General features: G+C 41.7%; 1 protein-coding gene and 1 non-coding gene across 2 annotated transcripts in view; one reads left to right on the top strand and one right to left on the bottom strand.

Moving 5' to 3' along the window:
• The window catches only part of LOC132020017 (prostaglandin F synthase 1-like), a 147081-nt gene that overhangs the window by 40447 nt on the left and 90809 nt on the right, over positions 1-15825 (top strand). The gene's annotated exons all lie outside the window — the stretch shown is intronic.
• On the bottom strand, positions 11070-11177 carry LOC132020984 (U6 spliceosomal RNA). The gene has a single exon (XR_009405174.1). It is a non-coding gene; the product is annotated as a U6 spliceosomal RNA (small nuclear RNA).

The raw sequence follows: 15825 nt of genomic DNA, 5'->3' as shown, positions 1-15825 counted from the left end.
ATCTTTAGGGTAAATACCCAGTAGTGCAATTGCTGGGTCATAGGGCAGTTCTATTTTCAACATTTTGAGGAACCTCCATGCTGTTTTCCAGAGTGGCTGCACCAGCTTGCATTCCCACCAACAGTGTAGGAGGGTTCCCCTTTCTCCGCATCCTCGCCAGCATCTGTCATTTCCCGACTTGTTGATTTTAGCCATTCTGACTGGTGTGAGGTGATATCTCATGGTGGTTTTGATTTGTATTTCCCGGATGATATGTGCCGTTTTAAACAGCAAAATCAACAACAAAAAGCACACGTATGCTAACATGCAGCAGTAAATATGTTGCAAAAAGGGCATGCCTTTGCAGCAGGGGAGCTAAACGCAGGAGGTAGTGTCGCCTTGCTCAACCTGAGACAGGAGCGTGTGCATTGGGGGACTCAAACCTTTCACCCCTCTGCCCAGACACATGTGCCTGAATGACCCCGAAAGGCCCACGGGTATTAATTTTGGGTAAAATTACTACAAGTAAGTTGTAGTAAGTAAGTGGTTTATTTTTTAACATTTTATTTATTTGAGAGAGAGAGAACACACAAGTAAGGAGAGGGCCAGAGGGAGAGAAAGAAGCAGCCTCCCTGCTGAGCGGGGAGCCATACTCAGGGCTCAATGCCAGGACCCTGGGACCCTGACCTGAACCGAAGGCAGATGCTTAACTGACTGAGCCAACCAGGCCCCCCAAGTAAGTGTTTTGTCTTCTTTTATAAGCTGGTCGGTCAGGTGCAGCTGTAGGAGGAGAGGCAGGAAGGACTCAGAAAAGCGAAGTTTATTATACGCAGAGGTCCTGCAGATGGGAGACACGGCCACCATACAGGGCCACATGGAGAAGCTGTAGGGAGTTAGGAGGCAGGAAGCTGGAGCAAGGAGAATGCTTAGCCATGGCCTTTTTTGGGGTTTCTTCAAGAAAGGAAAGACAAGATAGCGAAGGCTCTGGGCTGTAGGTGCGTCCCGATCACTTGGCCCCCAGCCCTGGGATGACGAAAGCAGAGGGACGTTGCCTCCTGTGGTCCACAGACCCCATGGAGAGGCCTGGCTCAGGACTGGGTAGTTTGCAGACCACAGGTGTCCTATCTCGAAGGACTGCCCAGCCCCAGGAAAGCAGTCAGTGTCTCCCACCTGGAAAGTTTCTTCAGGATGACCAAACATAATATACAGAAAATCATGCACGTGTTCTTTCAAGTGCCTACAACATTTATAATACGGGGAACAAACTGCGGTACGGAATCCGCGAATCACAAGGACCAGCTCCATGTGCCGAATGAATGAATGGAAACAGGAAGCCAGAAGCAGGACAGCGAGAATTTCCCTCCTAACAACTTCCCTCTTTCTTTCTGCCTCTCTCGTGGTAGAACAGAAAGTACGACAGAGAAGCCCTCATGACTCGGGTAAGGAAGGCAGACTACAATGACCCCAAACCTCCAACTCTGGCCGTATGGAAATTCTGGATTTAAAAAAAAAAAATCAGGGGTGCTGGATGGCTCAGTGGGTTAATCCTCTGCCTTTGGCTCAGGTCATGATCTGAGGGTCCTGGGATCGAGCCCCGCATCGGGCTCTCTGCTCAACAGGGAGCCTGCTTCCATCTCTCTCTGCCTGCCTCTCTGCCTGCTCGTGATCTCTCTCTCTCTGTCAAATAAATAAATAAAATCTTAAAAAAAATAATTAAAAAATGCATTTCTGAGCTCGCAAGGAGGAAGGGGGGTTGGAGAGCGTCTTCTGGCACCAAGACACAAAGGGACTAAAAATCAAATTACAAACACATAAGTGGATGCCACATGCACCTCGGGGGGTGACTGCCAGGCCTAGGAGTCAGGGACATTGGTTTTAACATCTACGTGGGACCAGACAAGAGGGGCTTGGAGCCTCTCAAAGGTAGTTTTATTTTTATTTTTTTTTTTTTTAAAGATTTTTTTAATTTATTTATTTGACAGAGAGAGATGACAAGCAGGCAGAGAGGCAGGCAGAGAGAGAGGAGGAAGCAGGCTCCCTGCCGAGCAGAGAGCCCGATGCGGGACTCGATCCCAGGACCCTGGGATCATGACCTGAGCCGAAGGCAGCGGCTTAACCCACTGAGCCACCCAGGCGCCCCTCAAAGGTAGTTTTAGAACTGAGATGCCCGCAAAAATCTTTCTATGGGATAGATAAATCAATGTAGAAATGCCTCAAGAGCCAAACTGGGTCCTTGTGAGAAGCGAACGGCTCGGTGAAAGTAGGTCACAGTTGTAGAGTGTCCCCCTGTGATTTGGAAGGCTGTGCTAAATGCGGGTCTATACGGAAAGCTCCTTATCACAGTCCTTCAGAGAAAATTTGGCCTCTCCAACTCTGCGCCGTCCTGTGTGGGCGCTCCTAGCCACCTGTAGCTATCAAACCCTTGAAACGTGTTTAATCTCCATCAAGGTGGGCTCTGAGTGTGAAACACACACTCTATTTCAATGACTTAGTATTGAACGGTGTAAAGATCTCATCAATTTTTTATAATCTTATGTGTTGAAATAACATTTTGGATATATTGGGTTAGGTAAAATATATTATTCAAACTATTCCCTTATTCAAACTATATTATTCAAACTAATTTCACTTAGTTTTTTTTTTTTTTTCTTCTTTAAAAATGTGGTTACTCATCAATCCCTCCCCCCCGTTGGATATAGTGACATTACGTGAGGTCATGTGTATTATCACCCTAGCACAGTACCTAGCCTAAGAAAGGTGCTTAAAGATGTAAATTTCCTCCATTTCTTCTTGGCAACTGAAATAAAAAGTCTATTAACTTCAGCCAGTACCGTCACCGTGCATGAGGGAACACATCTCTTCATTACCCTTATCAGCTTTGAATATTACAAAAATGTTTATCCTGTTTGTTTTAATTTGCTTTTCTTCGTTTAATGAGGCTGAACATTTTCCCAACACCGCTGGGGGTAGTGTGAAAGTTTTCTGAAATGATCTTTCAAGAATCTTTAAAAAGTTTATACTTTTAGTCAGTTTCTTTTCTTCAAATATTTTTCCAGTATAATAGAGAAAAGGGCTGAGATGCATGTTTTAAGAATCCGGGGTATGTCCAGCAATCTTCACTTTCTAGATCAGGTGAAAATGGCTAAGTCTCGGGATGCCTGGTGGCTCAGTCGGTTAAGCATCTGACTCTTGGTTTCAGCTCAGGTCATGATCTCGGGGTCCTGGGGTCAAGCCCCAGGTCGGGCTCTGCACTCAGTGGGGAGTCTGCTGAAGATTCTCTCTCTCTGTTTCTCAAATAAATGAATAAATCTTTTTTTTTTTTTTTTTAACACTAAGTCTCAGGTTAGAATGTTGTTTCTACCAGCCAGCAGAGCGGAGGGGGGAGAGGCAGCTGTGTGGCGCTAGGGGCTGGGAGGAGGTTGCCCGGGGCCCGCGGGCACTGAGCCTGGGTTGCTGGTGGCTCTTTGCCTTCATGCCTATCCCTTTCATATTGCACCCCCCAACCTTTCTGTTCTCACCCCTGCCCCTCCTCTCCCCCTCTGCCTTCCACCCATGCCCTGCTCTTAACCTAGTGACATTTTTGTAAGGGAGACCTTTATTGTGACTATTTGTCATTCTCTCAAACACTTGTTTTATGCTAGAAGTCCCCTCTGTTCCCTTTTATGCTTGGGTCTTTGGAAATCAAAGCCAAGAAAACTTCTCACTTACCTGCCTGTCTCATCCCTCCCCTGAGTAACTGACAGCAGGCCAGGCCAACCAATTAAATAGGATATGGGGAAAGAAAAACATGTGATCGTGAGGGAAAAATAATAATCAATAGATATTAGTGCACTACACCTATTACATAGATGTGTGGGAGCGAGACCGTTGTTGGGTAAACTCTCCGTCCCTTCGTCAGAGATCCCATTTGGCTGTATGTTATTTTTTTTTTTTAAAGATTTTATTTATTTATTTATTTGACAGACAGAGATCACAAGTAGGCAGAGAGGCAGGCAGAGAGAGAGAGAGAGAGAGAGGGAAGCAGGCTTCCTGCAGAGCAGGGAGCCCGATGCGGGGCTCGATCCCAGGACCCCGAGATCATGACCCGAGATGAAGGCAGCAGCCCAAACCACTGAGCCACCCAGGAGCCCCTGGCTGTATGTTATTTTATCTATTTTTTTCTCATATAGGGCTTACTATAATGGTATGTTAACTAAATGATTCAGATAGGTAGCTAATACATAATTATATTAAATATTATAAATATAAATATTATTTTACTGGTAGTGGTCTGTGCTCCTTAAAATGAAGATACCACTGTTCCTTAAATCAGCATTCTCTTGCTGCTTCTCCTGAGTCCAACAGGACAGCAGAACCCATCTGTATAGGGGATTCAGGTGTGTGTTGGTAGGAATTATCTCTTGAAGGAAGGAAGGAAGGAAGAAAGGAAGAAAGGAAGAAAGAAAGAAACTTAAATACATACATACATAAACAAATCCCATCTGGCTGCAGAGCAATTAATTTCCTTCCTATACTGTGGTGAAGAGTCTGTACTGTTCTCTACACAGCAAATATTGATTGTTTGGATGGTAGAGTGGAGATAACATGGAGGAAATTCTCTGTCACAGAGGGAAGACCTTTTAATGGAATATCCTAATCCTTATCCTCTGCAAAGAGCACGGAGGCTGGGACCAGTGGACAAGGACTCAGGACTGTGTGTTCGCCACAGACTGAAAACCAAAATCTAAGCATCACCAACCTGCTTCCACAATGAGCAAAGAAACAAAATGGAGCTCGGTTTCCAGAATTGCACGATGAATACAAAAATGGATATTTGCCAAGGTATCCCCCAGAGATCCTGAACGGGTAGGATATTTTTCCTGGCACAGTCTGACGCTTACTAATGCTTCAAGTTCTGGTGTCCACTCCGAGAGAGGGAAGCTCCGGGGAGCAGGATAGTGGAAACCACAATGCTCATCTCATTTGAGAGTGCTGCTGAAGACCCGCATCTGTGGAGAAAGTCACTGGGTTTTGTGTTACATATTTAAAGTGATGTTGATAAACTGAATGAAGAGGCAGCATGAGGGGATGAGAGACCTGAAAGTCAGCATAAGAGCCAAATCAATGGGCGCGGCTTCATCTGAAGAAGACGGGAGAGAGAAATGGTCACTCCTCTTGGAAGGCTTCCTAGGGAGGAAGGTGTAGCTTTCTTTTCTCAATGTGATTCCAGCTGACAAAAAGAGGTTTCATGAATAAGAATTTTTGAGGGTCAACATTTTCTTGGTTTAGAAGCTCTTAGACTTCCCCCTCACCCCATGGGAAAAAGGGAGCAAAGTCTCCTGGAGTGGAAGAGAGCCTTGACAAAATGATGGCTCCGCTAGCGTGCTGAAATGTTGGGCTGTTTCTTAATGGGCAGGAGGGGCGTGGGAGTGAAGGGTGACTGGGAAGGTAGGGTTTCAGATTGCTTTCCCTGCTTTAACCACAGTGTCGACTTTTGTTTTCTGTACTGGGCTTTGTACCTAATTTTGTTTAAAACCCAGCTCTTACTATCATAACAAATAAAATGAAGGAAAAATCCAAACCCAACAACCCTTCTAAGCCCCAGGCCTGAAAATGCTGCTGCTTAAGACGGATCGGGCCAATGGAAGCAGAAATCTGGTGGGTGCAGTGTTGTTGCTGGTGCTGGGGGGTGTGTGTGTGTGTGTGGTGTGTATAATTCTTCTTGAGGATTACACTGGAAATCCATGGCAGAGTGAGGAAATGCACGCCATGTGACTCCTAGACCTGTGTTAAATCTAGAACAAGGTAGAATTAGCAAAATTTTACATACACATATGTATATAAGTGTATACATATAGCAAAAATTAATATTTATATACGTTGCAATATATATAACATATATGTGTATAATTTATATGCATGTATATGACATATACACATTATATATATGTATATAGTTTTTGTATATGCATAAATGAGGCTGAACATTGAGTGTACACACACACACACACACACCATCACAGTCAATCACATAGGCCTGAACAGACACTCTATTCTTTAGGTATTTTAAGTGCTTTTGCTTCTGTGAACTTTTCTAGAATCATAGACAGTTTGGCCCAAGAAACTTTATACTTTAGTTCAGTCACTTAGATGGAGTCGCACACAGGTTACTGCAAGAGCTCAGCCCTCTGGCCACAAACATTTTTGAGGGTCGTCTCTGTAGCTAAGCCAGATGGTGCTGCCTTTCCAACCGCGAGGAGGGAACAGAACTTAGCCTTGAGAGTGAGTGAGTGTTTTAGACGTGTGTATAACTGAAGATCATATTATTGAAATGAAATAAAAATGAGAGATTTTTAGATATTTATTCAAAAAGACAAATGCAGGGAGTCAGATCACATTGAGATGACATTTTATCTCTAATAGTCGAAGAAGGATGAAGAATGTGTGTCTTGCTTTATGTAGGTCTGAGGCTAGGTTAGAAGGCGGGGAATACCGCTGATCCTTTGCTTTGGGTAATGTAAACTCAAACAGCTCATTTTCATTATAGAGGCAGAAGGAGCCATTTAAATTAAAAGGCGTTTGCTTGTACGTATGTATTCAAGATAGGGAAAGTAGGGGAGAGTCAACAGTGGGTAAATCTATGACTTTGAGCGACAACTGCTCTGTAGGTGGGGATGGAAACTGCTAGAAGCAGGGGCATCACGCTCTGCCTAGGATGCTGGATCATCAGGCAGAATGGAGAGCCCCTCAATTCGTGAGGTGCTTTCTTACAAACCCGCCTTTGCCAGTTCTGCTTCTGTCTAAGAATGCCCCAGCTTTTTTACTCCAAGAAAAAAGAGGCTCAGGAGTGGGAAGAAAAGCAGATGTTTTGATAAAGCTTTTCTGCTTTATTCTACTATTGTCAAAACATCCCTAGATGCAGTCATTCCCCCACCCCGTCCCGAGTGTGTTTACTGGATATCTGCTAAGTATGAGGAACGTAGGTGCTAAGTAAATAGGACTTAGTACTAAGTACTATGCGAGCCTCCTGCTCAAAGCGTGGTCGCTGGACCAGCAGCCTCAGCATCCCCAGGAGCTTTCTAGACAAGTGCAGGGTCTCAGCTCTCACCCCAGTCCTAACGAACCAGAACGTGCATTTTAACAAGAGTCTCGGGCAAGAAGAGCAGTGATGGGAGCACCAATAAATGGCTTTCTTATAGGAAAACATTTGTAGATAAGTTTGAGGAGTCAGGTGATTGAATGGGAGGTGAGCCTCCAAGAAGAATAGAAATGACCAGCTTTTAACTCTTTGTGGAACACACCTTACCTTTACCCCAGTGAAAGCTGAGGGGAATGATGTCACTTTGGTCCCATCGGGGTCAGTAGCTTTGGGAAGGGCATCTGTGTGATCCTGGTGGGGGACTGGAAATGAAAGGAGAAAATGTCCTCTTCAGGAGTTCACATAAGACACCCCCAGAAATAGCTCCTCGGGTCTGGGGGTCAGTGTGGCACCGTGGGTCCCCTGTTCTTCCGACAAGGGCGCGGGCACCTGGATTTGGAGCCTGAGAAACTGGGTTCCATGGATTTGCGGTCATAGAATAGACGTTACTTTATATTCTGCCATCTCCCCATACCCACCACACTTTTTCAAACATTTAAAAGCCTACTTCCCTTTTTGCTCATCCGAGACTCACTTTTGCACTGTTATGGGGATAACGACATTCTTCACTTCATTTCACACTCTGTGTATCAGGCGGATGGCTCGCTGCGTGGCACACACCCCTCCCGCTCCCCCTTGGGAGAGAGAGGTTGGAACAGTCATCTTGGTAAGCAGCAGGCACTCGCTCAGGAACTGTTGTCTGCAGGGAGACTGCTGGTGCCATGCCGTGTACAACACGTGGCCATCTGAGCCGAACCTGGGCTGCTAATGAGAACATCACTTTTTTCTAGAGTCTAACTGCTCCAGCTCAGAGGTGAAAATGAGATTTCCCCCAACAGTAATTCATCATGCATTCACAACTGCTCATCCTTCTCTCCCAGGCTGTTTTTCAAACATTCGAGCTTGTTACTGAAGACGTGGCCAGTGTGTCCAGGGCTCTGCCACGAGGATAACACCACCATCCCTTGTGTAAAACGCAGTGTTGCCCAAATGACTCCTTATGCACTCTCTTTGAACCTGAACCTTTTATATCTTGGAAAATTTTCTATATCTCCCGAAAAGTAGAAATCAGAGCTCCATGAACACTGGTATACAATTTACCTAAGTTAACCAGTTGTTAACATTGTGTGTGTTACACAATCCAAGCCACATATCTTGTAAAATGCCCCACATGCTGGATCAGTTTCCTTGTGTTTGATTTAGGTTAAACACTTCTGACAAGAATAGCACATTGATGACATGATGTACCTTCCTACAGCATCACATCAAGAAGTGTGTGACAGGGGCACCTGGGCGACTCAATGGGTTAAAGCCTCTGCCTTCCACTCAGGTCATGATCCCAGGGTCCTGGGATCGAGCCCTGCATCGGGGTCTCTGCTCAGCAGGGAGCCTGCTTCCCTTCCTCTCTCTTTGCCTGCCTCTCTGCCTACTTGTGAGCTCTGTCAAATACTTAAATAAAATCTTTAAAAAAAAAAAAAGAAGTGTGTGATAACAACTTGTTCCATCACTGCTTCTATGACTTTTGATCACTTCGTCAACATGGTTTTCCTAGTGTTCTTGATTGTAAAGCCCCTTTCCCTCTTTCTAGTCAATAAGTAATCTGTGTTGATATTTTGAGAGCTCGTGAATATCTTGTTTCCTGGTAACATTTCGCTCAGTGGTTTCAGCATTGACTGACACCATCTGATAAATCTTATCATAGAGGATGAAAACAGTGACTTCCTAAATCTTTAATTTGTTCCACTTTTATTGGCTGGCATTTCTCAGTGGAGAAGGACGCCCCACCCTCAGCTTTCCACCTTTCTTCCTCCCTCTCGCTCATTTTTCGTTGCTCCCTCTCGTCCACTCCCATGTGCAAAGCAGCACAGACTTAGAGATTCTTTTTTAAATTCCCGGCGTTATTATCCATTACTATATATTTTTTTATTCTTGAGTTATTCAAATTGTGTCCAATGGTGGTCCTTCAGGCTAGCTCCTGGGTCTTTTGACATCTCCCTATTAGTTTCTTTTCTTTTTTTTAAAAAATACATCCTTACTTTCTGGTAAGACGATATTATAGGCTTATAATTTCACTATCAGAGGACTGGGATCAAACGTTTTTCCAAGCAGCCCTGGTTCTTTTTAGTGGGGAATGGTGTTTCGAAACGATATTTAGTGGGACCGTGTGGGGGACTCAGCAGCTGAGTGTCCAACTCTTGCTTTCAGCTCAGGTCATCATCTAGGGGTCATGAGGTCGAGCCAACCTGCCTCAGACACTGTGCTCAGTAGGAGTCTACTTGGATATTCCTTCCCTCTGCCCCTCCTCCTGCTTGCACGCATGTTCTCATTCTCTCTCTTTCTCTCTCTCAAATAAATAAATAAATCTTTAAAAAAATGTCTATAGTGGAGAACTCCAGATATGCCTCTTGCTATAGGGGATCACTGTTTTTAGGCTCTTTCTATAGCGTTAGCTAGGAAATAGACTTAAATCCTTCCCAAGTTGATTTACTGGATCAGTACAAATCCAATAAAAAGCCCCAGCAAGGATTTTCTTTGAAAAGGCAAAGGGCCTAGAATAGTTAAAACAATCTTGAAAAGAAGAACAAAGTTTAAGAACTTAACACTACTAGGTTCAAGACTTACTGTAAAGCTGTAATACTAGATGTTATGAATCAAAAACTAGATCAATGGCACAGTAGGTAGAGTTTAGAAATGAACCCGCACATATATGGCCAACTGATTTTTGACAAACACACAAAGTCAGTTCAATGGGAGGGCAGATCTCCTCAACACATGGTGCTGGAGCAACTAGATAATTGGAGAAAAATTAACTTCAACTCTTACCTCCCATCAGACACACAAAAAAGATTTTTATATGTCCCATAAACCTAAACATAAAAGCTTGTAATATGATGTTTCTATAAATAAACATGGGAGACTATCTTTATGAACTTATATTGGACAAAGATTTCTTAGGAACCAAAAAGCATAAACCATAATGGAAAAATAGGTACACTGAATTAAAGTTGAAAAAAATCTGTTTATGGGCACCTGGATAGCTCAGTTGGTTAAGTGACTGCCTTCAACTCAGCTCATGATCCCAGAGTCCTCAGATGAAGTCCTGCATCGGGATCTGTGGGGAGTCTGCTTCTCCCTCTGACCTTCCTTCTCATGCTTTCTTTTACTCTCTCAAATAAATAAATAAAATCTGAAAAGAAAAAAATCTGCTTCTCAAAAGCCATTTTTTAAAAAGATTTTTATTTATTTATTTGACATACAGAGAGAGAGAGATGACAGGTAGGCAGAGAGGCAGGCAGAGAGAGGGGGGAAGCAGGTTCCCCTCCAAGCAGAGAGCCTGATGTGGGGCTCGATCCCAGGACCCTGAGATTGTGACCTGAGGCAAAGGCAGAGGCTTAATCCATTGAGCCACTCAGGTGCCCTCAAAAGACATTGTTAAGAAAATGAAAAGGTAAGTCATAGACTGGAAAAAAATTCGCAAAATATATATTTGACAAAGGGTATAGGTCTAGAATACATAAACAATGCCTACAACTCTACAGTGAAAACAAAACCCAGTAAAAATTGGCAAAAGCCTTCAAAAGACATTTCACAAAACAAGATATAAAAGTGGTAATATGAGGTTGGCAAAGTTGTCATCAGTATTAATCATCAGAAAAATGCAAATTAAATCCAAATTAAGAGACTTCCAGCTTCTGCTTAGAATATAGAGATCTAATCTAACAAAAACAGGTACTTCTGTCTGTGTGTGTTTCAGCAGCTTTAACAGGATACCACAGACTCAGTGGCTTATAAACAATAAACATTTATTTTTCACAGTACTAGAGTCTGGAAAGTTCAAGATCAAGGTACCAGTATGGTCACACTCTCGTAAGAGCCCTTTTTCTGGCTCATAGCTGATACTTTTGTCCTCACATGGTCTAAAAAATGAGGGAGCTCTCTGGTGTCTCTCTCTTTTGTCAAGACACTAATCCCGTTAATGAGGGCCCCACTCTCATGACTTAAGCACCTTCCATGCGCAGGGGCCATGCTAATCTTCTCTGTATCGTTCCAATTTTAGTATATGTGCTGCCGAAGCGAGCACGACTTAAGCACCTTCCAAAGGCCCCACTTTGACCAGTGTCTAACCATTCAACCTATGAATTTTGGGGTGCCACAAAAACTCAGACCATAGCAACCTCCAAGGAGAGATGATTATAGACTCTTTCTTGAGCCTGACTGGGTGATCATGAGAAAGACCAGGCAGAGTGAGATATGGAGAAAGCCTATTTCTTGATGGAGGCTTGGAGAAACCACTATGGGAAAGACACCAATCCTTTGTTTTACTGCACCCACAGGACAAAAACTCTACACTGATAGAAGAGGGCAGGGAAATGTGCTGGGTCCAGCTCCATAGAAGTTCCCTATCACTAAGGGAAAGGCAGAGTCACTGAGCAGACCCCAGCCCTGAGGCCCATCTAAGACCAAAGCTGGACCAGACCAACAGAGAACACTTCCCTGTGCCCACCACTATAAAGCTAGCAAGCAGTAAAGGAACAAGCAGTACGTCTACTGCTGGGCAAGGTCATGAATGTGGAGAGAGGTCTTCTCCAAGGTGCAGATGCAAAAGAAGAAGTGAAACCGAGGGAGGAGCAGACAGGAGTAAACACTGACAATCCAGCTTCTGCCCCTACACAGATGATGTTAGAGGAATTAGAGGCTCGTGTACACTGAGGGTAACCATAGCAACAACAAATCCCAAACCCTACCTCAAAGTACTCACTCCCCTCCCCCCCAATAAAAGATTAGCACAGAGGTCTAGGTGTCTTCAGACACAGATATCATTTACCTGCATCTCTGCTGTCCTAAACAAAATATGTAACTCAGAAGACAACAGGGAGACATCTTTAGAGTACTGGGGAAGAAAACTGTTAATGCTGAATTCTAAAACCAGGAAAATTATCTTTCAAGATTGCAGGAAAAATACTTTTCTCTACAAAAATAGGAATGGAAAATAAGATGAAAATTGAGAGGGAGGCAAACTATAAGTGATGCCAAACTCTGGGAAATAAACTCTCTCCTTGGCTATATTCAGCTCTGTGAAAAGCATCCTTCATCACGGTTACCATGCTTTTGTATTTCTTACATTTCCATTTGGTTTGTTCTTATAGCCTATATCTCACTGTTAAAGTTCCCCATCTGATCATGTAATGTCACCTGTCTTTTCCCCTAGAGCCCTTAACATTTTATTCATTTACTTTAAATTCTAGTAGTTCCAACATCCATGTTATATGCACGTCTAGTTCCAATGATTACTTTGACTCTTGAAAATGTGTTGATTTTTTGTTGTTGTTGTGGTTCCTTTATAAATCCCCTAATTTTTTGTGGTGTAGAATTTTTTGTACCTAGATGTCTAACCCTGGTCCCAGCCCTGTGGAGAACAAACCTCCAATTCACTCTATAAATCCTACAAGAAAAAACAACTACAAACTAATATCCCTTAGTAATATAGATGCAAAAATCTTCAAATACTAGCAAATCAAATCCAACAATATTTTTAAAAGGGTATTACATCATGGCCAAGTAGAATTTAGCCTAGGAATGAAAGGCTGGTTTGACATTTGAAAATCCGTCAATTTACCATATCAACAGACTAAAGAAGAAAAACCATCAGATCATTTTAATAGATTCAGAAAAACCCTTTGACAAAATTCAGCATTTCTTCATAATTAAAAACTCTCAGCAAACTAGTAACAGAAGGGAACTACTTCAACCTAATAAATGCCATCTATGTCAACATTATATTTCATGGTGAGAAACTGAATGCTTTCCTTTAAGATGGTGAACAAAGGATATCTTCTGTCAGTCTTCTTATTCAAAATTGTATTAGAATAATTCAAGCACAACAAGTCAAAGTAAAGAAATAAAAACATACAGGGATGCCTGGTTGGCTAGTAGGCTAAAGCCTCTGCCTTCGGCTCAGGTCGTGATCCAGGGTCCTGGGATTGAGCCCTGCATCGGGCTCCCTGCTCGGTGGGGAACCTGCTTCCCCCTCTCTCTCTGCAGAGAGGCATCTCTGCCTGCTTGTGATCTCTGTCTGTCAAATAAATAAATAAAATCTTAAAAAAAAAAAAAGAAAAACGTGCAGAAAGTAAAGGGGAATAAATAAAGCAATATTCACAACTGTCATGATTTCTATACTAAAAATCCCAGACAATCTACATGAAAACAAGTTAGTTTAGTAAAATCACTAGATACAAGGTCAACATGCAAGGTTAATTATTTTTATATATTAGCAAATGAACAATTAGTAATTAAAGAGTACCATTTTCAACGACAAAAATTTTTAAAAAGCTACTTAGACATAGAAATAATTATATGTGAAGTGCATATGTTGACAACTATAAAACATTGATGATAGAACGCAATAATGCCTTAATAAATGTACAGATATACCATGTTCATGGATTGGAAGACTATAGGTAGTAAAGATGTCAATTTTTTTTATATTGACCAGTTGAACAACAAAATTCCAATTAAAATCCCAGCAGGATTTTTTTTTTAAGAGATCAATGAGCCGGTTCTAATGTATATGAAATGTTAAGAAGTTACAATTGCCAAAAAAAAAAAAAAAAAAAAAAAAAAAGAAGAAGTTACAATTGCCAAACCAAATTTAAAAATGAAGAGCAAAGTTAGAAGACTCACTGTAATTGATTTCAAGTGTTAGTAATAAAGCCATGGTAATCAAAGGAATATGATTCTAGAGAAAAGATAGACATATAGGTTAATAGAAGAGAACTGAGTCCAGAAATTCACCCATACATATCTGATCAGTGGATATTTAGTAAAGGAGCAAATGCAGCTCAATGGAGAATAGACCATCTTTTCAACAAATGCTACTGGAAAAACTGTATATCCATTTGCAACAAAGAACTACTACATTATACCATTTTAAAAAATCAGCTCAAAATTAATCATACTTCTAAATGTAAAACCCAAAACTATAAAACTCCAGGAGAAAATGTAGGAAATAATTTCTTATGAATTTGGCAAAGTTAGGCAAAGATTTCTAAGATACAATGCCAAAATCATGATTCAATAAAAGAAAAAAAAATGTTAAGTCAAACTTTAGTAAGATTGAAAACTTCTGATCTCAAGATCACTAATAAGAGAATGAAAAGACAGGACACAGACCAGGAGAAAATATTTGCCAATCACATTTCCAAAAAAGAAATTGGATTTGGTATTTATAAAAGAAATCTCTTAAATATTAAGATTTGCACCACTACAAAAAATGCCACTTTTTTCTAAATTTACTTTTGTTTTGGATTATATAGTGTTTTTTCATAAGCATGGTTATTTATGTTAAGAGGTAATGGGTTTATTATTTTTATTTTTAAATGGATGAATACACATTTTTAGAATTTCCCTGTTTTAAGGTTTATTATGACAAATACTGATGGTATTCCCTTTAGAGTGTGAATGTGTCCTGAGAGCAAAAAGGTTGTTGCTATTATAGACAGTACGTATTGAAGTTCAGGGCCAGCATTTGCTATAATTGTTTTATTCTAGTGTTCTGTGGGGAAAGGCTCTTTGGTTTCAGGTCAGTTCAGTTTTCATTAGATGCCTGGCTGGTGCTGGCTCTCAGAGGGCCCTTCAATGCAAATTTGTCACTACTGTCATTTATGAGATTCATAGGCAACACCGCTTATCTAGCAGGATAAGTGCTTTAGAAGGATTTTATTCTAGAATGATGCTAAGTGAGAGGAAGGTGTATCCTCCCAGATGAGTCAGAAAAGTCAGGAATGCTTTGGTTCTGACCGTATTAGTGAGTGTCTTCCTATTGTGCTCACCTGTTCAGTGCTACCTTGAGACTTTTTCTAGCTTGGATGTGGCCATGGATCTGTAGTTTAGGAAGGACAAGCCTAAAAGGACAAGAAATCCCTTCTGTGTGTTCTCCGCAACTCTCAGTCTCAGTGAGAGTTCTTCGCTGCCTGTTGGAAGAGGCGTCTGTTTCCTTTCTCTCTTCCTCCGTTCTGACTAATTGTTGATTAAAACTCTGCATTTACTTGATTCTTTGGTTGTCACCTTTCCCACTGTCCTAACCTTTATCGAACACTCCTCCACTGAGTGTAGTCTGAAGAGCATTTGATGTAAATGAGGATAAATCTAGCCAGAAATGGATTTTCTTCAGAAATACTTGTTAGTGGGGAGTGGTGGGAGAAAAAGCTAAATGTCAGTAATAAATACGTATCAGTTTTCGACAAAGGAAGTGCTTCAGAGATGCTCTGCTTTGCCATTTCAAAATTATAGGACTGGTTAATTGTCCCATTTGGAAGAAGAACATGCTGGGCTTTTAAAAATAAATGTCATATAATGAAGAAAATCTGCGTTTTTGGGTACAGTCATTTATCCACTTAAATATTCATTGAATGTCTGTGGCTGTGAGGGGCTGTGTTGACTTCTGGAGATTAAAAATGGAGTGGGACAGTCATGATTCTCTCAGAGCTCAGAGCTCCAAATAGCGTCTCTCGGAACAAGCTCATTTACTGTTACGAAGGGATAACTCCTATTCATGCTTGAATTCTCAGATTAGTGTTAGGTTAAGTGTCTAAGAACTGCTGGTCGGGAGGAGCTGTTACTTTTATGATTTTAAAAGATACTGTAATACCAGAAAAATATTGCTAATTGTCCTCTATAGTGATTGTACCAATTTGTACTCTCTTTTTTTTTTTTTTTAAGAGTTTATTTAT

Source organism: Mustela nigripes, chromosome 6, assembly GCF_022355385.1.
Source record: "Mustela nigripes isolate SB6536 chromosome 6, MUSNIG.SB6536, whole genome shotgun sequence".
NCBI lineage: Eukaryota > Metazoa > Chordata > Mammalia > Carnivora > Mustelidae > Mustela > Mustela nigripes.
This window is presented reverse-complemented; position numbering and strand designations above follow the sequence as displayed.